Source organism: Amblyomma americanum, chromosome 5, assembly GCF_052857255.1.
Source record: "Amblyomma americanum isolate KBUSLIRL-KWMA chromosome 5, ASM5285725v1, whole genome shotgun sequence".
Lineage (NCBI taxonomy): Eukaryota > Metazoa > Arthropoda > Arachnida > Ixodida > Ixodidae > Amblyomma > Amblyomma americanum.
Window position 1 is genome coordinate 58,351,659 of NC_135501.1, and position 25,454 is coordinate 58,377,112.

At 48.5% G+C, this 25,454-nt stretch overlaps 1 protein-coding gene across 1 annotated transcript in view; it reads right to left on the reverse strand.

Annotated features, from left to right (window-relative positions):
- Nucleotides 1-13,959, reverse strand: part of LOC144134723 (thiol S-methyltransferase TMT1B-like) — a 75,855-nt gene extending 61,896 nt beyond the window's left edge. The window contains exon 1 of the mRNA XM_077667568.1: nt 13,809-13,959. The gene's annotated coding sequence lies outside the window, so the exon portion shown is untranslated. The remainder of the gene's footprint in view (nt 1-13,808) is intronic.
- Between the last annotated feature and the right edge of the window lie 11,495 nt (nt 13,960-25,454).

The window sequence follows — 25,454 nt, forward strand, 5'->3', positions numbered from 1 at the left end:
CGATGTCAGTGCACGTTAAAGATCCCCAGGTGGTCGAAATTATTCCGGAGCCCTCCACTACGGCACCTATTCTTCCTTTCTTTTTTCACTCCCTCCTTTATCCCTTCCCTTACGCGCGGTTCAGATGTCCAAGATATATGAGACAGATACTGCGCCATTTCCTTTCCCCAAAAAACCAATTATTATTATTATTATTATTAAAAAGGACAATCACCGAAGAGAAGCGTTCTTGTGTCGTGTCCTCTTCTGTGGTTGTCCTTTTTTGCGCTGTCTTCGTTCGAAATATATAAGTAATATCTGTATTGTATTGAGTTTTTGTCTCTAAGCTTTTTGTGTATGCGTTCTGTATTTATTGCCATTGCACTCACTAACCGGTTCAGTGGAGTTTTTGCTTCTTTCTGTATCATCCCATTTTTCGGTCTGTTTTTAAGCCTTGAATGATGAACCAACTGACCCAGCAATCCTTGGAACCATGTTGACGTTGACGAAGGCTTACCATTGGACAGACTCGGGGGGAGGGGGGCGTATGTAGCGTAAGCTACTCCCACAACCATGAGCACTAATCGCAATGGGGAGCGTAAATGGCACTTGCGTTTTCAAATCGCAGCGCCTTGTCGTGCCAGAGTTCGCACCTCACCTCCCATGTACTTTTGTTCAACTCAATCTCATCAGCTGAGTTTACCCTTGCTCAACCATGCCCCACATGCTTGCTCACGTTAAATATATTGCTTGTTATTGACTTTGATCAGCTTGGTATACTGTCTTGTTCAGCTGTTCATAATTTATTTTTTGTACTTACTGCGAGCCATAACTTTGGCCCAAGCAGGAGGGACACAGAAATATAAAAGCCATAAAACCATTAGCCGCAACAGCCACAAGTCATTTAAAGGACATAAAATCCAACATTCGTCACAACACCAACACTAGGAGCCGTACAAAAATCCTCAAACTCGTCCACAAAATATTTCGAGTCACATAAATCTAAAGGAAGACTACTGCACTCCGCAAGAGTATTCAGGAAAAAACTGAACTCAACCCATTTGTTCATGTGAAAGTTTGGGCTAGGGAATGCTGATGTACAGTATTGTGCGTTTTTATCGCTGACACTTTCAAAAATTTCCCCGCCTCAACCGCTGGCTCGTTTGCGGTGAAACTGCACACAGAGCTTGCGTATTATGGTAACTTTTGTATCGTAGCAAGTTTGACAATGGTACTTACTTAGTTCAGGCGCACATTATGCGAAAACGTAAGCGTCTACGAGAGATCGGCGAGCCAAAACCCGCAGACGACGCTTTTTCGCTGAGAACCGGCAGTGGCGCCATCTGTTTTCGGCAGCGGAAAGCGTCACGACTAGGCCGCCGAGGCGAGCGTTGCAAGGAGCGCGGGCCCTTTGAATATATAATAATAATTGGTTTTGGGGGGAAAGGAAATGGCGCAGTATCTGTCTCATATATCGTTGGACACCTGAACCGCGCCGTAAGGGAAGGGTAAAGGAGGGAGTGAAAGAAGAAATGAAGAGAGAGGTGCCGTAGTGGAGGGCTCCGGAATAATTTTGACCACCTGGGGATCTTTAACGTGCACTGACATCGCACAGCACACGGGCGCCTTAGCGTTTTTCCTCCATAAAAACGCAGCAGCCGCGGTCGGGTTCGAACCCGGGAACTCCGGATCAGTAGTCGAGCGCCCTAACCACTGAGCCACCGCGGCGGGGCCCTTTGAATATGCCGTTCGGCATTTGCTTCATCTTAAGTATTTTCAAATTATAGCACTGAAAAACAAACCAATTCCAGGCGTATCTCATCATTTGCCCTATTAAAACGATATTGCCGCGACACCACCTTATCGCTTTGTTTGCGACGCAAGACGCGACTAGATTTATCTCGATTGATCGCAGCCAGGCAAAGCTGATTCTACGTTGTTCCGGAATGTTCTAGTAGCTTTGCGCCCTTTATCTCGAATGTTCGCTATCAGCTTTAAATTGAGCACGGCCGACAGCGGCGGGCATTCTGTTCGACGACCGCCGAGCACGCGTGTCGCTTCGCCGCCGCCGAGTGATTCAGTCCATTTTGGGTGCAAGTCAGCCCAATAAACAGTTCTTTTAGAAGACCCTTTCGTCCGTGTTCATCGCTGCTTCGACTGCCGTCACCACTACGTGACATCTGGTGGAGGTGCGGGGTAGCCTTCCATGTTCCGGACGCCCCCTCCAAGTCGTGAAGCCAGCCCTGAGCGCTTCGCACCCGAGGACGAGCCAGCAGCTCAGCGAGCCAGCCGACGTCTCCAGGGAGAGGAGCCTGAGTTCGGGAAACTGCCGGACCGCACCAGACAGCGAAAAAGACGCTGCTACCAGTACTGCAACCTCGCCAAAGATGTCGACACCGATCATACTGCAGCAGCCGCGGGTGCCGCCAACTTTCAGTGGATCCCTAGGCGAAGACCCTGAAGAATGGTTGGACCAATTTGAGCGCGTGGCGTCATTCAACAAGTGGGATGATGCGGCAAAGATTGGACACGTTTTTTTCTCATTGGATGGCTCCGCACGCACGTGGTACGAAAACTACGAGTCGTCCCTTACGACATGGGAGCTATTCAAGAGAGAATCATTGAAGGTATTCACCAGGGTCGTGAGGAAAGAAAGAGCCGAACGACTCCTCGAGTCCAGGATCCAGCTTCCGAATGAACCCGTCCGCAGTTACGTCGAGGAGATGAAGCGCCTATTTCGGCACGCCGATCCCGGGATGACCGAGGAAAAGAAAGTTCAGTTTTTAATGCGCGGCGTAAAAGAACAACTCTTTGCAAGCCTCGTCTGCCAGCCGCCAAAAACAGTCGAGGAGTTTATGCAAGAAGCCTGCACGATTGAGAAGACCCTCGACGTTCGAGCTCGGCAGTACAATCGCCCTTCCTCTGCCTGTGCAATCCGTTCGGACACGTCGGCCACCACCAGCGACAGCTTGCGGGAAGTTATCCGCGAAATCGTCCGAGAGGAGCTACGCCGATTGCTGCCATCTTCCCCACAGCCACAAGCAGCGACTCTGATGGATGTGGTACGGGAAGAAGTGCAACAGGAACTTGGCACCCCGACGGCCACAGAACCCCAGACCATGACCTACGCCGCTGCAGTAAGTACTGCTCAGCCCCAGCGACAACCCCCTCGTCCTCCCCGAGATGAGCCAATCGTTCCACAACGCCGCCTCCCAGCCCCCGCCCGCCCAGCCTATGACCGACGCTCAAGCCCCAGGAAATGCGACGCCTGGAGGACTTCCGACAACCGGCCGTTGTGCTTCCATTGCGGTGAGGCCGGCCATATTCTTCGTCACTGCCCGTACCGACGTATCGGTCTTCGAGGATTTGCCGTTAACGACCCACGACCACGCCTCGGACAACGTCCGCACGAAATCGACGAGTACCTGCGTCGAGAAGAGTACACGCCGAACCGCTTTTCGCGCTCACCATCGCCGTCAACCTCGCGTTTTGCGTCGCCACGCCGCAGCTACGCAGCCGCGGTACGACGAAGGTCGCCCAGCCAGCAACCTCTGGAAGTGAGGTTGCTCACGAGCTAAACGCCGAAGATCCTCCACCGACCACGCCTCATGAAGGCGCTGCACCCGCGACGCCGCATGAAGAACCGACACTCGCTGCACCGACGCCGCACACAATGAGAACCTCGACCACGACGCAAGCTACCTTGAAATCGACACCGCCACCCAGAGGAGCTTCGACCACACGCCCAACCCGTGACTCGCATACGCGACGAAGCCGTGACCCGACGCCGAGAGCGACATGCAATGCAAGGGCCAGGACCTCCGACCTAGAAGTGACTATCGACGGCCGGAAAGTTACCGCTCTAGTCGACACAGGAGCCGATTACTCGGTGATGAATGGAACATTCGCTGCGCAGCTCAGAAAAGTCACAACGGCTTGGGACGGCCCACAAATTCGCACCGCTGGGGGCCACCTCATTACGCCATCAGGACAATGCACAGCGCGAGTGACTGTGAAAGGACATACCTATCCTGCGACCTTTGTTGTGCTACCGCAATGCTCCCGCGAAGTGATCTTGGGTATGGATTTCCTTAATGAGCATCAGGCGATCATCGACCTGCGATCCAAGCTGATCACGCTTTCGACGGACGAAGCCATCGCTTCGATGAAAACTCGGGAAAATCACGTTGCCCTAAGTGTCCTGGAGGAAGAAGTGAGCGTCCCACCCCGTTCAAGCGTTATCGTGACCGTAGGCGCCACGAAAGCCATAAACACTGAAGCCATCATCGAGGGGAACATGCAGTTGCTACTAGACCGAGGAATCAGCATCGCAAGAGGCATCGCACATTTCCGCAATGGCCAGGCCGAAGTACTGCTGACTAACTTCAGCGAAGAATACCGGCATATTGTCACCACTACGTGACAATATACACACATTAGGCCGGAAGAACGGCTCTTTTTCTCGCAGGACGCTCCGTCGTCGGAAGGGAATGGTGTAAGCTGTTGAAAGAAACAATACTAATTTATTGGCAGTACACGCCGTACGCTCGTGTGTACGTTCCGTCCATGTGTCCGTATCTTTCTGAACTGTTTTAAGAATGATCTGCCACCGACTCACCCTTGCAGCTGCATTGGTTGGAAAGCTGGCAACTAAAAGACGTTCAGGCTGCAAAGCAATCAATCCTCAAAGTGGCCTCCTGCAGCGTCTATGCATCGCTGCAACCTGTGAGCGTATTCGCTGAACACTGCAACTCTCCTGTCGTCGCTTATCGTGTCGAATTCTTTTTTATATGCTCCTGAAGACGCTCAACACTGTGAAGGCTTCCAGCCCTGTAGACGCGCGATTTTATGTATCCCCACACGAAAAAATCGCACGGCGTCAAGTCTCGCGATCGCGGTGGCCAAGACATATTGGGCGACCCACGCCCCATCCACCGGCCCGGAAATTCTTCATTGAGCCATTGTCTAACTTTGCTTGCGTAGTGAGCAGGGGCGCCATCTTGCTGGAAGATGCTTAGCTGCTGCTGCATGTGGTACTCCACCAGCTCCGGCAGAAATCGCTCCTTCAACAGGCGCAGATAAGAGTCAGCAGTCACAGTGTCCTCAAAGAAGAACGGGCCGACCACTCCCTCTCGCCAAATTGCGCACCAGACAACAGTCCGTGGCGAGTTCACGGCCCTGGTGTGGGTGAAATGCGGGTTGTTTTTCGACCAGAAACGTGTGCACTGCCGGTTTACTTGACCGTCCAGGTGAAAAACAGCCTCGTCGCTGAACATAAAAAAATCGAGGCGTCCAGGATCTGCTGCCAGTCTCTGCTGCTCTGAGCGACAGAATGAGACCCGCTGGGCTTTGTCTGCTGGGCTTAAGTGCTGGTGTACACGCACCCTGTACGGACGCCATCCTTTAATCTGAAGTGCTCGGCTCACCGTCGATGGGGCTACGCCGAAAAGAAGCCCAGCACGGGTGCATGTCATACGAGGGTTGGTTTCAAAGACCCCCTCAACCGCATCACCGATTCCACGGTGTCCCTTTCCTTTATCTTTTCTTGCTTGCCTGTTCACGGATCCAGTGTCTTCAGACTTATGGCGCCATTCCGAAACGGCTATGTGAGACGGTGGCCGCCGACGAAACCGCACCATAAATTGTTTACGGACGTAGTGCATTGAGTTTCTCTCAATTAGCCACACCACTGCCGCAGCTTTCTCTTTCGCACTGTAAGTTGGCATACCGCAGCTCAGCACACAACACAGTGCAACGAAGACGTCTAAACAGCAGGGAAGAATAAAAAGTTCGCACCACACAACGAAATTAAACGAGAACAGCAGCTCAGGACTTCATGGTGTCACCCTCCGATGCTTTCAGAGAGTTCCGAAAGCAGACGAAATGAGCTGAATTGGATAAGCCACTCGGCAGAAGAAGATATCAAACAATATTCTTATTAAGGTAAAGCCTCTTTAAATCAGTTGTTTTGTTATTTTTCCGCTCAATTAGCCGAAAATGTTATAAGCGCTTCATTTGAAGCAGACGCAAATGCCGAACGGCATATTCAAAGGGCCCGCGCTTCTTGCAACGCTCGCCTCGGCGGCCTAGTGGTGACGCTTTCCGCTGCCGAAAACAGATGGCGCCACTGCCGGTTCTCAGCGAAAAAGCGTCGTCTGCGGGTTTTGACTCGCCGATATCTCGTAGACGCTTACGTTTTCGCATCATGTGTGCCTGAACTAAGTAAGTACCATTGTCAAACTTGCTACAATACAAAAGTTACCATAATACGCAAGCTCTGTGTGCAGTTTCACCGCAAACGAGCCAGCGGTTGAGGCGGGGAAATTTTTGAAAGTGTCAGCGATAAAAACGCACAATACTGTACATGTCGGGATCTTCATATTTATGGTCAGGAAAACAAAAATTCTATTTCAGTTTGGCCATCACAAGTTTGTGTTTTTGTAAAATATTGTGGAAGCGGATGATCGCATTATATTATGACACATTTAACCCCTTTTCTGAGACAACATGCTGTCTAGTATGTTTCATCATGTGCAGCTGCCAGTTCTCAATGAGGCACCAGACAGCTCAGAAGCGCTCTTTTCATGGGAGGACAGCCTGCCTGAAGGAAGCAGCAGAGACAGAAAAGCGCCACTGTTGTGTCTTCCTGTGTTTGTGCTTTTGTGCCATTCAATTCTATGATGAACCAGCTAGCCCAACAGCAAGTACTTCTGCTTTCAGAAGTAGGAGTGCAAGACAAACAGCTTGTACTGCTTGAAAAGATAACAACAAGTTAGTGATTAGCAATGTGGCAAGACGATGGCCAGTTATACACGAATATTGCAAGCAAACAGCAAGTGATAGAATAGCAGGCAATACGCAGACCATGTGACACAAACACAACAATGAAAAAGGTAGTACAATGGCAATGAATCAGCAGAATAAACAGCAGTCCTCAACATGATTGAATAATATAAAAATGGAAGGCTGATGCTGGCATTTTACTATTGTCTGCGAGCAAAACTGTTTCAAGAAAAAGATTTGTTTACAGAAAGTAATGAAATCTTCATTATCAGTTAATTAGAGGTGGTTGCATGTAGGTGAAGGTTTGTTTGTCATAAGGAGTACTAGTAGTTGGTACGAAGCACTTCGTTTTGTAGCTTAACAAGAACCAATAATTAACATTAGCAATATAATGCAAGCCTATTTTCTGAAGGCCTGCCCACGACGGCGGCGTTTCGATGGAAGTGTAAAGCAAGACACTCGTGTTACTGTGCAATGTCAGAGCATGTTACTGAACCCCAGGTGGTCAAAAATTCTTCAGCCCTCCACTACGGCATCACTCATAGCGTAAGCCGCTTTGGAACGGTAAACCTCATTAACCAAACCAAATCTAATTTATGTAGCACATGTAGGTAACGAGAATTACACTATTTGTAACCCTCCTAACCTTCACCCCAGTAGGCAGTATGAATTGTGTACATGCAATGGTAGCCATTTAAAATGAGCCAAAGCCAGAGTCTGCTCCTTCAATAATGTGTGTGTAGCTCTTTTCAGGGCTGTTCCATCTTGGTAGAGGTGTCCTTCTTAGCTGCCCTTTAGTTCCCCACGGACTGGGTTCTAGCTCAAGGCAAGGTCCTTGGGCAGGGCGCTCCTGATGGCCACACCTGACGTCTCTTCCCGGTTGCTTGTGCACACCGGCATAGGCCGCCTTTCATCCGCGCTCTGAATCACACCAAACCAGCTTCAATCAAAGTGCTCACTGAGTTGCTCACAAATGTTGTGCATCACACAAGAAGCATGGATCACATAACTGACATTGTGGATGTCACACTCAAGGCCCTTCAGCACCATTCTAAAGCGTGCCTTGACACGCCTAAAAGCATTTTCGACAACATGTCTGGCACTTGGCAGCCGGTAGTTAAACGTCTGTGAGGGGACCTAGAAGCACCTGGAAGGGGAACAGCTTCATCAGGTGCGTATGCAAGGAGAAAGCTTGATTACCACGAAGAATTGCGCCATCTTCCGCACCTTCAATGACTTTTGTTTCTTGGCGGAGCAGCTGACTAGCCATAGTAGCTGGCAGTCGAGACTTCTGAAACACTGCCACGTCGTTGTTCCTACCAGGGCACCCAACATTTCGTGCATAGGAGCCTGTATGTGTGGTCGACGACGGCAAGAAGGATGACACTGTACCACCCATTTATGATTGTATTAGTCAGCAGCTTCTTGCTTTGGGGGTGTGGGGGGGCACACCTCGATATGACAGCCATCCACTGCACCGGCACCTTGAGGGAAACCACAGACTGCTGTGAATTTACACATTCGCTCGTAAAGCTCAACTGGTGTTGGGATATACACAAATCGTTCTTCAAACTACTCCACTACCACGCCGCAAAATTCGTGCAATATTAAAGTAACTGATGCAGTGTTCACGCCAAACAAGTTGGCAGCAGTCCGCTCTTCTGCTGACGTTGCGAGGCGGTACAAGCCGACCGCCACGCATTTCTCCAGCGAAATAGCTTTCCGCATGTTGGTATCTTGAAAGCTCATGCTTCCACAAACAGTCACCGTGTACCGGAATGTGCCGCGGTTGATCAGAAATATTTCTCGGAGTCTGCTGTAAGGAAGGTGCGGAAGCGTGGTCTCGTAGCGCGAGTCTGGGCGCAGGTACACAGACAGATTTCGCTCAAAGACGGACTAGTGCAGGGCCGCCAACAAAAAGGGCGCCGGCCGCCCCCGGTGTCGCTTCCTCGTCTCTTCAAGCACGACAGTTTCAGCGCTCAGCGCCAGCATCTGCTGCACCACGAACGCAGCCCAAAATTGAGCGTCGCCCTTGTTCGCGACAGGCCTGCTAAGGACCAACATAGACTTGACACACAAGACGTCCGAATGATCTTAACTACACAAACAAATGAACAGTGCACAGCACTCACTGTGAAAGAAAAACCACGAAAAATAAACAACGATAGCAGTGAGTAGGCGAGCAGTGATGCGTCGCAGTGAGCAGTCAGGGGAAAAAGAAGCGAAAATAGCTAAAGTAGAACGCGCCGTCAGCAACGAAGTCGACTGTGATTATTGTTTAGAACTTCTTTTCAGATTTCAGCTAACGACAACCACAAGCACAAAGAAAAAAGTTTTTAAGCAGGCCTTAGCACAAGGAGCAACGTTTTTCTTCTTACGTGTTCTTTTCAACGTAACCCTGCTTGACAATGCGCCTCAGTAGGTGACGTTTTAACTTCACTGATGCGAATATCACATGATCTGTTCCGTCGAACTAACCGACATGGCTAAACTGTGTGTCAGCGCAGCGAACTGCAGTTAACTCTAACCGCGGTTAACCGCCTTAACTGCAGTTAAGCTTATCCGCGGTTAGGGCTGCCCGTGTAAAGAGGGTACAACCATAGTGTTAGATTGGGTTAGGGGCACTGGTACGAACGCACTAGACGAAAGACGCAGCCGCAAGGCGCTGGCGGCACTTCTCGCGGTGCGAAAGGGATGGCCGCACAGGCGGCGAGGAGTGCGCGGGAGAGCGCCGCCGCGCAAAGCTCTTTCATGCCAAACCGGTCGATGTCCCTTCTCGTGGAGGAGCGCGCACGACTCTGTTGCCGCCTCTGGAAGGTAACTTTGCAAGGAGCCAAAAGGTGGCGACACAGACACTCCCCACGTGACTAAGGGCCGTTGTACGATCGTTTCGGAGCGCCTTCCGCCTCGTCCGCTTCGGGAGCGGTCCGCCAGTTTTCGGCCGCCAGGCGGACGTGAGGCGGAAAGGTGTTGTACGATCACTTTGGCGCTTGCGAGCGAGGCGGATGGTCCCAGCATGCCGATTGGCGCGCCGGGCATATCCGTCTGTCCAATAGCCTTCTCCGGCTGGTGGCAACCTAGCCGGCGCGAGCGCACCGCCAGCATCGCTCCACGCGCCGAAACGGGCTCCCGCATCCCAAGGGGCAGATCGGTATGCGCCCGACTACCTTCTCCCTTGCCTCCTTTCCCGCCCCCCTCTCCAAACCCCGATATCCCTGCACACTGCGCTCCCCCCCCCCCTTCCCTACCTTTCCCGTACGAGCGCCCCCCCCCCCCCCAAATAATAACCTCTTTTCGTGGTGACGTGGTACTTTTTTCCGTTCCTCGGCGACCTGCACCTAGGCCTAGTAGGCTGCGCTTCGGCATCGCCATGGTGTGCGTGTTGAAGTTCCTGCTTTTGTCGGCGGCTCTCGTCAGCGACCCTTGTGTAGAGATTTTGCCCACTACGAGACGAAAAATGCAATGCTCTGGTTTCAGGCATGCACGTTAGGCAGAAACAGAACTTTGTACCAGTGCAAAGTGGAGAATCTGTGAATGCTAATGACCACAACCATTTCAGCCGATCCAAGCAAAAAAGAAATGGGTTCAATTTATATCTGGTGTCAGCCTCAACTGATCCAGAGTTGCGTCAATACTGCAGGGCTCCTAGGAATGAGTGCAGACTGGTATTGCAAAGCCAACCGCCACGCAACAGTGCATAGCACATTTCAAGGCATTAAAAAAGCCTTGTAACTGTTGTTTGATAACATGTGCAGGAATAGTGCTGTCATGACCATGAAACAGATGGGATCGGATAAGTGTTGCAGGCAACTTATATAAGTGAGGAATGTTCAATTATGAATTTACTGATGAGCAAATAAATTTCTGCTCGTGGAAAATGCGAGGAGGGCTAAGAAAATCCCGGAACATACTACATTGCCGACACAAGTTCTTGCAGGCCAACCAGGGTTATCATCACCCTGCAGGCAAATAATCGTGTTCATAGGCAGTCACAAACAAATGAAGGCAGCATATGAACATGCAAATGTGCATGGATTACATCTCTTGAAGGCTTCGATAATGCCTCATCAAATAAACTAATGCAGCTGATAGCATTAAGCGCTGCTGCTCAACAACTGCTCGGCACTGACAAAATCATGTTGGCAAACAGGCCTCCAACAAAAGCATAGAGACAGCTTAATTCACTTTGGTACCTTTGTTTGACGTGTGGCACACACACACACACACACACACATACAAAATGACGGTGCCCCCGAACTGACATTTGCACTGCGCACCGATTTTTTTCACACAGGCTACATAATGCCGCTGGCACACTGTCTCAACCTGCGCACCCATGATCATAAAACGCACCACTGTATCGTGCACCAAGACGCACAAGACTGGCGACGCTGCTGTTGTCGCAGCAGAAAACACTGCGACGGCCGTGCAGCCAAGATCGTGTCAAGTCGCACACGCAGCAGTTTGCTATGTAGCAGAAACAACGTCGTGGGCTCGCCTCGGTCACGATCACTGCAGCCATCGCAACGGAAGCGACCAGCTGCACAGCTCCAAGTTCATTTCAACATTCGGAAAACGGCGGGCGTCGCGAGTTTTTCGCAGATGAACATATCGCTGACTTGACGGGAAAGCACTCGCACCGACCATAATCACTTTCACTACGCGGACACTTGTCGCTATGCTGTGAAACTTGCGCACGCACAGGAAAATAACTCGCAGCAGAAATTCAAAACGCTTGCCACAACCACAAACAGCTCGAAATAAACACTTCGTGACACCGCCATTGCACAGGTCTTGCGTCGGTTTGCAGAGCCGCAGCAGGAATTACAAACGCATGCAAAAACCAAAAACAGCTCGAAATAAACACTTCGTGACACCGCCACTGCACAGGCCTTGCATCGGTTTGAAGCGGCGCTCTGTCAACTCCGTCAGCGTAGATGATTACAGAATTCAACTAGTGGAACTATCGCTCGCCACTGCTGAAGGCGGCGAAGTTTGCAGTCGCTCTGAACACTGGTAATATCAAGATGTGTACAATATAATATGCTTCGCGACATCGCTGCCACTGCCCAGGCCGCGCTCCCCAGTTCAGTCAACGGATGGCCATCTTGCCCCGGCAGGCCGGGGCAGAGCAGAACCGAGGCGGAGGGAGGAGGGGCTCGGACGTCACTGACGTCACGGGAAAAGCAGCCAATAGCTGCAATCCGGTCCCCGGCCGGATGCGCTCGTCCGCCAGAAAGTTGAAGTTCAACTTTCCATCCGTTCGCCGAACGAGGCGGATCCGCCAGCTCCGCTCGCGAAGGGGACGAGGCGGAAGGCGCTCCGAAACGATCGTACAACGGCCCTAAGCCGGGCGCCCCTGATTGTCTCCCCGCCGCCGAAAATGGCTTCTTGACCAACCTGCTGCGCGGCAGGTCAATCCGGCGCTATAGTGCCTAGAATATCCTACTAGTGTGTCGAGCGGAGCGCTCTCCCAATGGGAGAGGGTGGCAGAGCGCGCGATGCCTGCCAACTTTGGCCGCGAGGGGCACTGCTCGCCGTAAAGGTGCCGTCGCTACCGGACATGCCGCAGTCGCTGCAGTTGCGTTGGTCGTGCGCGGTGTGGATTATAACATTTTGGTCGCATCTGCGCTTTTATCTGTTGTTTTGTCCGTGCTGTTCCATGTGAGGGAAAACCACAGCGACTAATGATGGTAAAATCGAAGCATCAAGGCCGGGAAAAAACATGTTTCGTGCCGCTCCGTCGTAGTGGCTACCGGTCGAATCCGAGCAAGGCTTCCATGTTCTGTGTGTCCTCGGACCCAGCAAAATGCCCGTTAAACTATGATGGGGAAGTCACCATAAACTGCTCAGATACCATCCCTGCCGGTCCAATCATTCCCCTTTTAATGATCGCGTATACAGCTCCTCCGGTCGAAAAGCCGTCGGCGTAGTGCTAGTTGGCACCACGCATCGGAAATAATCGGGGACTGAGTAAAACAAATCATATCATGGTAATTTCTTGTTCTGATGATTGCCGGTTGGTTGGTGTGTGATTGGCGATGACGAGTTAATGAATTGATTGTATATAATTAATTGAATAACGAAATAAACGAAAATATGAAAAAGAATGGAAAGAAGGGCTTCAACGGTCGAGGGCTTCGGATTAATTTTGGATCAGAGCCACGGCGGCGGGCAAAAATTATTCACGAGGCATCAACTACGGCACTTCTCTCTGCTCTTTACGCGACAGCGTATACAGCTCGTTCGGTCGTAAAGCCGTCGGCGTGGTAGTAGTTGCTGTAGTTATAGTAGGCGGCACCGCGCTTCAGAAATATTCCTTCTCTTACGGCGCGGTTCAGGTGTACACCGAGATATGTGAAAGGAGTCATTTCCGTTCCTTAACACCAATTTGCATTTCATTTTCCTTTCCTTTCCTTACGGCGCAGTTCGAGTGTCGACCTAATAGACAGTCGTCATTGCCTTTCCTTAAATTGTCAAACGGACAAAGCGTCGCGCCGGAAGGGCGATAGCTTCTTCCCCTCTCCTATTTAGTCCCCTCCTTCAAAGGTTCGCTCACGGCGCGGTCGAGGTGCCGATGGAGAAGCGAGAGCGTTAGTGCGCCGTTTCCTTTCCTTGAAATCAATTTTATTACGGCCGCGGCGGCCGCGTCTCGATGGAAGGAAAACGCCGAAGCGCTCATCTGCTGGGCGATGTTAGCGCATGTTGAAGACCACCACGTGGTCAAATTTGCGGCACTTATATCTTCTTTCACTACCACCTTCCCCCCTTTTTTACGGCGCAGTTCGGGTGTCCCCCGAAATGTGAGAAAATTACTGCGATATTTTCCTCAAAAACAAATCATCGATTTTCAAATTTTTTCCACCATTTTATTTGAAAACTACACTGACTGGTGCCGAAGGCAGTAGTGGCGCTGAAGGATAGCTCAAGCGCACGCGTAACTACAGCAATGCAGCAATATTACAAATGTAAGAAACCGGACATGCGAATTTGATATAACGGCCTTGTTTGACCGCACAAAGAAAATCGCGCTGAAAAGATGTTACCTGGCAAAATTTGAAGAGGAAAGCCGTAAATAACCAGGAGAGCTGTCGGTGGCACGGGCTCAGAACACTTTTCTGCTCACTCCAAGCACACAAATACCACCCGAGTGTGTCCGTCCCTTCGTACGCGTCTGCCAAGAGTGTTGCACGGAGTCTGCTGATGGGCCGCGTATCTAGAAAATCGGCCGTGATCCGGGTACAGAGTGTTGCCGCGAGGTCATCTGAGAAAGGACCGTGATATCATTGCGGAGCCAGATCGATAAGGCTCGCCTGTGCGGCTGTCTGCAGCTGAGACAGCGCGGGCCCACCGACGTGTTGTACGGACCTTGTAACAAATTATTGCAAGTACAGGCTGATTATCGCGATCGTCGCGGAACGTAATGAGCATTGCATCAGGCCTAACGAAACCTGTTCGGCCTTACGGCCAATTATATCTCTGATAAGAAAAGTCATGGCTCGCTTTGGGACCGTTCCAAAACCCCGTAAGAGCGCGTGCCAACTGTGAACACCGACAACGTCGGCAAGAAAAGCGAGAGTTGCGGCATCGTTAATGAGGTGTGTCGGTTTTCAATCCTCCATGGGGAAGCAACGCGGTCGGAAACACCTTGCACCTTGCAGCTGGCGCGGACAACGGGCCAGCCGAGCTCAGCGTTTGGCCCATATGGAAAGAGAACATTATCGTCAGGGGGCCGGAAGCCACAGACCAACACTTACAGCAACCAAAGAAGACTTACACACAATAGATCCGGTGTCATTTGACTCGCAATGCATATTCTGCGGGAAGAAGGCAGACCTGTACTATATGGAATGGGCCTGACAACGAATCAGGTGGTCACTGTTAATAACCAGCCAACGTTGGAGGGGTGGGTGGCAGCTCCGACCAGCTCTGACGAAACGAATCAAAAAGAACTCATCCGAAGAGCCCCGAAAGCCGCCTAAGCCAACGTGGTTCCGGATTGAGAGCTCCAACGGCCGCTACAATCGCCTAAACAATTTAATTAAGATATTTTCACCACCACCAGTGAGGACCTTTTATTATGACTGTTCGCGCAGAGCGTTGTGAGAAACTGAGCATTTTTCGTAAACATTGCCCGAACCTTTTTTTTTCATGTTCATAGACTCCGGCACATGCGTAACCATTTTATTCACCCCACCAAAGCACCGGTTTCTCTTGAATAATTGTAGACTCCTGCAACTGTTTGTATAACGCTCAAGATTAGCGTACGCATTGTGCATGACATATCACGACAGTGCTTCGTCATCTTGAAATTGAACTAGACCAAGAACGGCAGCTATTGTAATCATCCATGACCGCCAAGCTCGCTTACGGCTTGTTTGCGGATGCAGGGTACTCCCATAAACTCATTGGGTTTCAAGCCAGTCTTAAAAGTGCACTATAGAGGAATATGAACGCGCCTTTTTACCGCGGAAACTCTACCTATACGTTCCGGGCATTCTTAGAAGCTTCGAATTATTGTCCTGTGCGGCCGAGTGCCGTAATTGAATCAGATTAAACGTCCCGGCTCCCGCCTTTTTTTGAACTCAACGCGGTGGGTAGGCGGAGTCAACAACGCGTTAAGTGCCTTTCAGCCAGCCCAGTGGCGGCTTCGCTTTCGCTTTTATGTTGTTTTTATAGGTTTCTGTGAGTAAACACTTTAAGTCACCGACAATATATTCGCAAATTACGCCCATGGAAATAAAAATGTACGTGGACTCTGATTTACGTATCACTCCGCCAATGCCAGAGCGGCAAGCCGCCACGGAACTGGCTGACGCGGTCATGGTAAAAAGGAAGAGAAAAGGCAGATATGTTAACGAAAAGGGTGCTCTCGTTGGCTGCCCTGCACTGCGGAAGAGTGATGTGGGACCGATAAGGGAACGAGAGAGGGGTCGAGGAGCAGAGTTACACCTGGTCTCTCAAGCCAGTCGCTCTGAGGAAGCTAAACAGGGCATTGCAGACCTTGATGGCAGTCAGTTGCTGTAACTATGGCCCTAGGATCTTATCCCCTGCTAAAGGGCGAGGATTGAGGCGGTGCAGGGCAAAACGCAGCACACGTCTTTCGTTCGCCAGAGCAGGGCACTCACATAGGAGATGTGCAAAGAACGACCTCGTTCTTTGGAATATCTCATGATCGCACGATTGCCCTGACTTAATCTTCAATTTCTAGCTACAACGGTGATCTTCATAACATAAACTATGAGAAAAACCATTCGCCTACTCACTCTGCCAGTTGTTGTGGTGTGTACAGCCTAGTATAGAATGGGCACAGCTGTTCGCGCTCTCTGAGCGTGCGCTTAGCCTCAACCTGTTTGCATGTGAGCACTGTCATATTGCGCTGATGCACGGAAAAGTTGCCGTTCACGGAAGGTTGTTAACTATTTGGGCACGTGTACTTTTGGGGACTCAATGCTCCACGACTCAAGAGCTGCAACCGAATACTAACTGTGCTATTAATCGGTGGTCTTTGATCCCGCATGTAAAAATGAAGTTAGGAATAGAAAGCTTCGTTGTGTGATAGTGAAATCAGGTGACTGCTGAAAAACACGACAGCTATGCACGAAATCCACTTTTCGCAAGACCTGAAGTCTTTTTCACCGACAATACATGGCGTATATGAAGCGCGAAAACGCTTCACGCACAAAAGACACATCCTGTTGCTTACAGGCGTCATCATTGCTTGCTATGCATTGCGCTTTTATACCCCTAATAGGCTAGTGCCGAGCACTTTTTCTTTATGACGTACCATTGGCCACCAACATTTACTGATCATAGTTAAACGCAACCCTGAACTAAGATGAGCAACAGTTCCTTGCTCAGTAAACCTTCGCAGGCTATATTCCGAAAATAATCTCGATAGCGTTCGGCCTCAGATTCGCCAATCCTTCAAAATGACCTTTATCATAATTTGCAGAAAATGAGAGCTTAGAACACATCAAATAAAAACATTGTGGGTCCATGTTTGGGCAAGATGCATTTAGTAGCTGCAGAGAACACCATACTTGCCACTCCTGTGTTTTCATTTTGAAGCGGCAGGAGAGAATAGTTATTCTTTGCTTCATAGAAAACGAGACGCAACATCCATGGGACGAAGAACGATACGACAGACACTGCTTGGCTGTGATGTCTTCTTGTATTTCGTCCCGCCAGGAAACTTAACTTGACATAGTTATTTCCTCTGCAAGCACACATTCAGCTGCTGCAGTGATGATCGCATAAAGTGTAAATAAGAGCGCAGGTCCGTCGACTGCTCCAAGCGGCCCACTGTGACTGCTGCATGAAAACAGATGGACCATTATTATTTTTCACCAAGAAACTATCGTCAGTTAACGTTCTTCAAGAAAAGATGAAAGGCGGAGGTTAGGGCATTGAATACCTCGGCCTCCATGGGTCGCTTCGTGCGGATGCTCGACTGTGAACAGAAAAAAATCATTAATTACTCTAGGAAATTTTGCGCAGTTGATGAAGTATGCACCAATACAACTTATTTGATGAGCTGCTTTCTTTATCCCATAGCTACAGCGCAACTGACGAGACATAGTACGAAGGAGACATCACAATGCTATACTAGTCACATAAATTTTTATTCCCTGGCCTCGTGGCCAGTACTCAAAAAATGATGAATATATGTCATGTGTAGAAAAAAGAAATGCTGATGTAAAACTGGGACTTTCGACATTCACTGTTAGGGCAACAGTATTTCTTTTGCGACATCACTACAGAGTTGCACCCTGATACATTAGTCCTGAAACCTCGCTATCATATGGGCTTCTATATTTCCTTTTTCAACCAGTCGCGGTTTCTGCCTATCGGGATGCACTCCGCGCAGAGTGGCTCGCTGGCGCTAATGTCATCATCACGTGGCACTTGCAGTCCCCGCAGGTCTTTGCTGCTTGACTGGATAAGGAGACGCGACCGCCGTTTTAATCGTGCTCATTTAATCTTTCACTTAGATGTAGGCCTGTCTGGCCGATCTATTTAAATCTACAAAATTTTGGCAAAGGATACACTACTCCTTCCTACTAGGGTAGTAAATGGCAACCGTGCCTCTTAGGCAGCCGAGTGGGTCTACTTATTATCATTTATTTATTTATTTATTTATTTATTTATTTATTTATTTATTTATTTATTTATTTATATACTCTCCGGGCCGAACCCTTCTAGAGAGGAGTGGTTAACAAAGTAGAAAGAACATAATTAGTACAGTATTACCACGTTGTATAATCGCTAAAGGCATTTATAAAGAGGTAGGCGTCTGTAATGGAGGCAACGGAAGTGAGTAGGTGGTTCCATTCCTTAGATGTCTTCGGGATGAAAGATGCGAAATGATGGTTGGTGGGACTGCTGGGCACATAAACCTTGAACTGGTGGTCGCTGCGTGATGAGATATATGGTAGTGGCACAACTAGAAAATCTCTCAGGTATGGGTTAGAGTGGTAGATTTTGTGAAAAAGACATACGCGAAATCGCACGAGGAATTGAAAGATCAGGTACATTTAGATTTCACTTCATTTGAATTGCACTTGCAGTTCGATGATAGAAAAAATGAAGTGAACAGCCCGATTTTAGAATTTGTAGACAAAACTTTCTTGACCTGATTAAGCGATCGCTTAAGCTCCAAAAAAAACAACATCGATTAGGACAGCGTTCGTTTCTCTATTTTTGGGAGCCCAGTGACTGTCTATTCTTGTCAAGTTAATTCTGCAAAAAGAGAACCACGTGGCTACCTGAAGACGTGCGGTGATCCTTTTGCACCTTCCCAGGAAAGAGTAGTGTACCTTTGCCATTATCTTGTGGAAAGGAATAGATCAACCAAACGGCGACATCTCAGTGAAAGGTTAAAGGAACTTTTACATCACTTTGTCAGATATGTCCCCATTTTAAGTCACTTAGTTAACTCTTGGGGGGACTGAAATTATCGAATTTCGATGGAGGCGAAATTCTAGAGGTTCGTGTACTGTGCAATGTCAGGGCGCGTTGAAGAACCACATGTGGTAGAAATTTCCGGAGCCCTTTACTATGGCGTCCATCATAATCTGAGTCGCTTTGGGACGCTAAATACCAACCAACCAACCAACCAACCAACCAACCAACCAACCAACCAACCAACCAACCAACCATCCAACCAACCAACCAACCAACCAACCAACCAACCAACCAACCAACCAACCAACCAACCAACCAACCAACCAACCAACCAACCAACCAACCAACCAACCAACCAACCAACCAACCAACCAACCAACCAACCAACCAACCAACCAACCAACCAACCAACCAACCAACCAACCAACCAACCAACCAACCAACCAACCAACCAACCAACCAACCAACCAACCAACCAACCAACCAACCAACCAACCAACCAACCAACCAACCAACCATTATATCCCGATGATGATGACTCCAACACCAGAGAGCCATTGTTCACGAAGTGCATCGCGACGATCAGAACCCGCGGCTCGGTGACAAAGGAAATAATAGAAGCGCATATGATAGTAAGGTCTCAGGATGAATATATCAGCGCACCATCTGATGCGCTGCCGCCAAAGGAAAATGTTACCTTGATTACGAATGTTGGCAAGCGCCTGCGTATGTTGGAATTTGTGTTTCCTATGAGACATTTACAAAGGCTGCTCCACCAATAAACATTTCACTTGCGAGTCTGCGCTATTTTGCGTCCTCAATGCTATGTCTCGTTAATTGTTCTGTTGCTATGAAATATGCTCGATGCAAAAACGTGTCAGACGAGCTTCCGTTATGTATTACAGCAGAAGCTTCAGGCAACCAGCATTGCATGGGCGGCACTGGAATTGTTGCACTGCGCGTATAAAACCCAGTTTGCGTGAATTGCTTGGGTCGCGATAATCACGAGAAAGCATTTTGTTTGATTAGGGTTTTGGCTGATAATGCTCCTTACCTGCACTTCAAGTAAAACGTGATTTAAATGGGCAGGAGGTTAGCCTTTTAGGGGAATAAAGGATTTGCCACCGCCATTAGTATGATTAGTGCGATTAGGCAATAGCTCCAAGAATTGTAAGCGTTGATCCCCTAGTAAAGGGGTGCACAGTTACCTTATACCGCGGTAGCACACCCTTAACGACAAAATGCAAACAGAGAACGCTTTTTATGGGAATTTAGAGCGGGATAGTTTTCCTGGCAGCACCAATCACAAATAACACCAAAAAGTAAACAGAAAAATACAAGCGCCGATGTATACGAGGATTCCAACCTACAACCTTTGGACTCGGAACGGAACGCGCATATGACCAGGCTGCCACACCAAACGGCGCCAGCAGGATATGAAAGCGATATATACGAAGCCCACAAATTACTTGGTTTTATTGGTTGTTGCTGTTGCCTGAAAAGATGATGGCACATACCCACGGTGGGGGATTGGCCAGGTGCAGGTCCAAACAGGGAGTGTCTAATCCAAGTGAATCTCAACCGATTTATCAATTAAGATTGGGAGTGAAAAGGAAATCCTTAATTTGATTGAGCATGAGGAAATCGAGTTGTAAATCAAGGAAACAAAGCTCTGCGAGTAGAATTACTAATGTGAGGATTGATAAGCACGGAAATAATTTTGAGAGAATGAAAGTTTAAAATAAAAAATAAATAAATAAATAAATAAATAAATAAATAAATAAATCTAGAAATTAACACAACAATCTCCCGGTTGCACTGATATACTTAGCAGTTTGCTCCAACACATTGCTGTTTAGAGCAAAATATGGTGAGTTTTTTCTTGTAATATGCTTTTGCAATATGCTGCGGTAAACCTTAATGCATAAGCACATAATTTTAATTATGCTTTTGGTGGAAAAATAACTGCCAAACCGTGTATATTTTCGCCTGGAGCTTAGCAACTGAAAATCATTGTGTTTTCTTTGCTTTTTTCGAATAAGGCGTTCTTATATATTGCAGCTGGCAACTGCACATTACAGCCTGTTGAAAACGAATTAGAAAGCCGTGGTTTACTACGCTTTTTATTACTGGCGGCCAGCGGCGAAGGGGAATTGAATGGTTGCCACTTACCGTTTCGGTAAGTGTTGCCGATGCTTGCACAGCATTACATAAGCTCGCAAACAAATGTTAGAGAAATAAAATTACATAGAATGTTTTAACGCTAACATTCTCAACTCACATTGGACACGCTTATGGTTCATGGGAGTTTAACGTCCCAAAGTTACTCAGGCTATGAGAGACCCCGTAGTGAAGGGGTCCCGAAATTTCGAGCATCCGGGGTTCTTTAACGTGCTCTGACATCGTACAGTACACGGGCCTCAAGAGTTTCGCATGGATCGAAATTCGACCACCGCGGCCGGGATCAAACCCGCGTCCTTATGGTAAGCAGCCGAGCACCATAATCAATTATCCACAGCGACGGCCCACATTTGGCACGTATCGGAGTGTGTAGTACATGTTTATGCAACTTATCAGCTACGGACCGCTTTCGTTCCACGTATCCATTTTCGCATGCAGAATAGTCTATCCACTTCAGGACGGTCAGAAGCGGTGCTCTCATTGGCGTTAGACGACATCGAGCGATTCGAAAAATCGATTACTAACTATTGCAGTGAAGATCTGCTCGGGTGATTTTTGTGTGCTGCGGTGCTGAGGTTCCTATCCCCAATTAGTCTCTTTCTTGGAAGTTGGTGCGTTAGATTTGCGCATGGCGCACACTTGTGCCAAGAGGCATGCCGTGCGCAAACTTAGGGACTAGGAGTGGATTTTGAGGACTAAGGCCGCATTTGCTTCCCCACGAGGCCTCATTTTTTCTTGAATGTAGGGTCTCTGGCCATACCCAGATGCTGCTGCACGCCTTGTGTGGCTTCGACATAGCGTGGAACCTCATGCCTACAAGACTAGGCAGAGCGCGTGGAAACGCACTACGAGTACGCCTAAGAAATGTTTATTGAGGCGAAAGCCTAATATGTTTATATGTCCCATTAGCACAAACGCCGCCGTCCGCCACCATCGGCGTCCATGGTACGAAATTCCTCAGTGACGTCACCATGGCCTCACATGACGTCTGCAGTAGACCGTAAGATAGAAACATGTACATCAAAGAATAAAAATAAAACTTCTTGCTAAAGTGCGGCAAATTGAACCATGGACCTCCGCCCTATAGGCCGTAAACCCAGTAGTATACGCGTTTCTTCAGGACTGACTAGGTGCGTCACGAGCAAGCAAAGAATCTTTAAAGAATCTCTCAATAGAGCTCGCTATGAGACACTACCTTTGCATTGAAAGCACGCAAGCAGTCTCAAGTCCCCTGCGTAATTCTTGCGCTCGCTAGTCTGTGTGTTCAAAGCTACGGTCTACAAAGCAAATGTCATCGCTGTTTGTCTATAAAGCCTCTAACATAAGTCATTGCTGTCATTTTTTCGCCTATATATATAGCCACTTGAGCAAAAACTCGCCACTGGATACTCGAAAATAATCTGTCTTCTAAATTCCCCAGAAGAATCCCGCATTTCTTCTTCGACATTCCATTCTTTCAACAAACCTTGACAGAGACACGCAAGTAAAAGAAAAGTACCGTTCAATGCACTCGCAGTTCTGCTCACTCCACACGTCCAAAAATTACTCTGTAATAATAAGCATAACGACAAAAACCCGATACAATTTTCTTTCCAATCCGCTGAAGCTTGTTTCTCTATCTGAAGCGGGAGGGTAACAACGATTGCGTAAGCACCGCGAAAAATGGCTAGTGGACGGTGCGTGCATGGGCCCCCAGTTTTAACGTACCGGAACGACACGTAATCTCGTATTGGAGCTGGTGTAGCGGATGGCTGCAGGTTAATTTTCGCCGCCGATATTTTTTTCAATCTACTCTGACATCGCACTGTACAGTATGTTTGCATTCCGGCATCACGCGTTTCGGGCGTTAGGTTTATTGGTGTTTTAACGTCCCAAAGCAACCCAGGCTTTTAGGGACGCCCAACCCAGGCTTTTAGGGACGCCGTAGTGAAGGGCTCAGTAAAGTTCTACCACCTGGAGTTCTTTAACGTGCACTGACATCGCACAGGCCACGGGCCTCTAGAATTTCGCCTCCTTCAAATTTTGACCGCCGCACCCGGGATCGAACCCCCTTCTTACGGGTCAACAGCCGAGCGCCATAACCACTGAGCTACGGCAGCGGAATTTCTGGCGTCAGAATTATCAGCAGCAGAACACCATAATCATTGACCCATCGTAAATATTATTGTACATCAAAACAAGTTTGTGCATTCATTTCATATTATTATTTTTCTTGCGTCGAGGCACGCACACACTGGTACTGCGGTCAAAAATGCTGCCGCATTTCAAGGTGACGTTACAGCGTTCACCATGTGACGCCGCTGCGCTGCGCTTCAGCTCTCGGAAGAGTGCCCTATGCAGCCTCTTTTAGGCGTAGACCATCACAAGAAGCTACACGGCACGTTGCCCGGACCATATGACCTTTTAGATGATTTTAACAGGGTAATTAAATCGTTCTCATTGCGTCTTCTCTCAGCATTTGTAGGACTAGGGTTCACATTCTAATTCTGCTACTTCTTTGAGGAAACCTTCCAGAATACTCTTTCCAAACAGGTATGCTATAGAAAGACTGCAATTTATGGGCACCTACATGTAAATTATGTAATTTAGCATGAGATAAAAGAATTTTGAACAATAAAAGTATCGAATCGGCTGCACCTCGATATTCCTGCTGTGAATAGGCATCAGAAAACATGTGGATTGATGGACAGTTCAATGCAACCTAACCAACCCGTCGCCGCAAATATTGCAGTAGTTGCAAAAATCATGCTTCATTTTGACCACGCAAAAGCATTTCATCCGGTGTTTCATTCATTCCCTTCCTTGTTTATAGAGCCTGTCACTGTGGCTTCAATTATCTGCATTCGAACTCGCCCTTGCGGTAAAGGTTGCTCTAAACACTTGATTCTGAATGGCGGCCTTCCATAAACTGTTCCCTTCTTTTCCCGCGCATAAGGAAAGATTCTCTTTTACCCCTGATGCTCTTCGCTTTTTACTTGCAGCTACCAAAGTAATCATTCAGCCCAGTTCCGTAGTTCGTGGTTTTCAAATTTTGGGTAACTAGCTTAAACAATGAAGTTAAAAACCAATGGAAGCAAGACGCCACGTTAGGCGTATATATTACCTTTCGAGAAAAATATTAGCCTTTCTTCATGGCGAAAAAGAGAACACATTACTGAGAAAAAGCAAACAAAATCTTCAAGCTCTTCTCCGGTGTAAAATCCCCGACAGACTGGCTCCGTTATGTCATTTAGACGACGTGTGTGCCGCTGGCACCTGAGAGAAAGCGGTGTTTCCACGGATTCAAGAAAAACAGAAAACAAGTCCGTTTTTTTTTCGCCGTCTGTTTTTTTCCTCCGACGGCAAAGAGCTTCGAGCATTATTTATGAAAGGATGACGCCACTGCGCTGTCTCTCCATGAAGTGGAGTTCATCATCTATTTCGGCAACAGCGTCCTTTCGGTTTGGTAAGCACGCGAGCGACCATGACAGTTTGTGAACAAGCTGCTCTCCTGAAGTCCCTGTGCACGACGATATCAAAAATTCCGACTGCGTGCCATGTTTAGCTGCCAACGCTTTTCCTTAATCCAAAGAATCTTACACGTGAAATCGGTAACGCAACCTTAGCCAACAAAGATTTACTACGCCAGGTGCAGTTACAGAAATTCTAAGTGGGGCCGCTTATAGCATTTCCTTTTACTCAATTTTCTGCCGTATATGAAAGTTCTGCTCTCAATAAAAGTGACTCCTTTTAGAAAGTTGCCACACTTCAGCCTATGAATCAAGTTTTAGGGTACCTCTATAGAACAACACCGATCCGTGACGCAAGCAAGATGCGGTGGCGCTGCTGTCGCCGGCTAGAACATCTGGGCAAAACCTGGGAAGGGGGGGGGGGGCGAAAAGTACGCCTAGCGCCCATAGGAGTGCTTGGAAGCAAAAGTGCAGAGCAGGTTGCTGATTTCACAGTGCCCCTATGATGTCGTCCTGTAGTGAAAAACAACCATATTTATCCAATAACAGGTTCTGAAAGGGTGAAGAGTCATTTCTATGGAGAGTTATATTTCAAACACCGCGAAAAGTGCGGATGGGAGTGTCCCGCCGCTGCTTGTACGAGGAAATTGTGCGACCTATAGAAACACACATGTGAGCAAAACGTTCAGAAATATTTTTCTTGTTTGACAGACCACCCATGGAGGCGTCCTTTCGGTAGCAAATGCCGCGTGCTTTGAAGAAGGGTGTTACAATGTACCCTTCGCCATTTGGAAGCTATCATCTTAAAACATAACGATAAATGTGTGTTGTGAAGCCTGACATAGCCTCTAAAGGCGCTCTATCCGGCGGGTGTTTCTGTGAATCAAGCGAGCTTCTCGTGTTTTTCGACATTTTTCTGCGTGCGCTAGATTTGGTCACTAATACAGTTCTTCAAACTAGACAACCAAGACAGCATTGCCTGAAAAAGCAGTTCTAACACGGCACGGAGAGCGCACGAGAGAGCACCACGCGATGTGAGGGACGGCGCCGCAAGCAATGCCTCCGGTCGCCTCTGTTACGTCTCGCCTACGACGCGCGGTATAGCCGGCGCGGATGCAACGGATGCCGCGGCTTCGTTCATCGCTGCCGCAACGC